At 56.2% G+C, this 2,041-nt stretch overlaps 1 long non-coding RNA gene across 3 annotated transcripts in view; it reads right to left on the reverse strand.

Moving 5' to 3' along the window:
* Positions 1–199: 199 nt before the first annotated feature.
* LOC111730421 overlaps positions 200–2,041 on the reverse strand; it is a 15,616-nt gene continuing 13,774 nt past the window's right edge. For all 3 annotated transcript variants that reach the window (XR_002776680.1, XR_002776679.1, XR_002776681.1), the window contains exon 3: positions 200–355. This is a non-coding gene — a long non-coding RNA (uncharacterized LOC111730421). The remainder of the gene's footprint in view (positions 356–2,041) is intronic.

The raw sequence follows: 2,041 nt of genomic DNA on the forward strand, positions 1-2,041 counted from the left end.
CCTTCCTTCCATCTCTGTTGCCCCTCCGCCCCCACTCCCTGAGGCTGGAATGTGGTGGGACCTGGCACAGCCCTCACCTCTGGGACTCAGCTCCAGGGCCAGCCAGACACCTTGGAGGTGCCCTGAGTGACTCTGAGAGAGAGGATCGAGGAACGCCCCTGAGGACCAGCACAGTGGCAGAGACAGGGTCGAGCCAGGCAGCCCACAGGGTCAGGGAGCCCAGCAAAGGACAGGGCAGTCCCTGGCCCCCCCCCCCCCCCCCCCCCCCCCGTCACCGAGTGACCGGAAGAAACGCCCAGGCTCCACGGGATCCAATCTCTGTTTAAGGTGACCTTGAAGTAACACAGTCTTGCTGCTGACCAAAAAAAAAAATTTTTTTAAATACTCGGGTTCTGACTTCTGTCTTTCTTGGCCTCCCACCCCCTCCTCCTCCAGCCAGCACACACACACACACACACACACACTCACACACACACACCCCAGGGCAGAAGCACAAGTGGATTCCAGCGGCACTCCTTAAAATTCTTATTTGACATCCCTGCCACTCCCTGAAATTCCAAACTCACAGCAGCGGCTAAAAGTCTTTTTTTAATCCTTTTTGCTCTTAAAACTATTCATGGGGTCACATGGTGGCCATGACCCCACCTCACATTACATTTGCCTCGATGGCTGCTGGAGCCTGGGGTCTTCCCCTGTGCCCCCCCCCACCCCCACCCCTCCAGGCCTCGTGGCTCCAGCTTTTCATGAGGAAGAGACGTTCAAGGATTTGAGGGCCTGAAGCCAAAATGACTTGGGGCGTCTTTAGGAAAAAGAATACAAAACGTGGTCACGAAGCGAAGTATAAATGAGAAAAATTGTTTAGAAAAGAAGTCACGATTATTATAACGCTCAAAAGTTGACAGATATAATAAGCATACGAAAAAATGAGAAAAATCGCCCTTTTGCTAATCGAGTGCCCGACGGGGACGGTGACTGGCGTTCTGTGCGCTTCCGATGGATGGAGAGGACGGAGATCACCGAGGCCCCTGTAACGTGGCTGTCGGAGCTGTCTCCTCGTTCCCCGTCACCGAGGGGCTGTCTCTCACCAGCCCTGTCCTGCAGAGCTGGGCCGCGGTCCAAACGGCAGGACCCCTCTGTCCCTCCCAGCCCCTCGGCCCCACCGGCAGCCAGTCCCACAACCTGTGGCATTTCACGTCACTTTTCTGAATCTGTTTTCATCGGTTAAATGATAACAATGAAAACCTCATAGGATTTTTGTGAATACAGATGAGAGAAAAGCGTGAGAAGTCGCTTGGCCCAGCGCCGGCCTGCAGTGAGCGGCGGTGGAAGTGGCCGCCGGCCGGAGGGCGTGGGCCAACCCGGAATCCGGAGCCAGCTCCCCGGGGTGGAGCACTAGTTAAGAACAGTTTTTCCTTCTTTTCGAATTCCAGTGTTTAGAATGTTTCCCAGAGCATTTTCGGTGAAAAACAAGCAGAAAGGCTAACTCTGTGATGTTGGTGTTTGGTTACAGAGCAGGGCGGGTAAAGGCCAAGAGAAACTCGGCCTTGGGGAGGCCGTCCAGAGTGCGTGCCCGGCTGTGAGCGGCGGACAGTCCCCGACCGGACCTCTAACGGAGGGGTCAGGGGTCAGCTCCCACCTCCCCCGGCCCCAGGGCGCACAGAGCCCCTTTGTCGCTTCATCCCGATGGCCTTGCCCGGCACAGCCCAGGGCCTTGGGCACGGAGCTGGGCTGACATCAGCGTCGCCCGGAAACGTGGGGACACACCTGCTCCAGACAGTGTGTGCGTAGACCTATTATCCGCGACCCAGCCCTTTTGCACTGGGAACAAGAAAGTTGGCGTCGGAGCCCGCGAGTTTGCGTTAATGGCTGGGACCTGCCCGAGACGCGACTGAGGAAGGTCAAGGCGTTTTCTTTGTTTATTATCTCATGCTCTGTAAACTGAAGGCCCTTGGCAGCGAGGATTTTCCTCAAAAACATGCCCATGAATGCCGAATGGTCGGCTTCCTTCCAAAGTCCCCAACCCCGAGTCCAGAGGCTTTTC

Source organism: Pteropus vampyrus, unplaced genomic scaffold, assembly GCF_000151845.1.
Source record: "Pteropus vampyrus isolate Shadow unplaced genomic scaffold, Pvam_2.0 Scaffold312, whole genome shotgun sequence".
Classification (NCBI taxonomy): domain Eukaryota; kingdom Metazoa; phylum Chordata; class Mammalia; order Chiroptera; family Pteropodidae; genus Pteropus; species Pteropus vampyrus.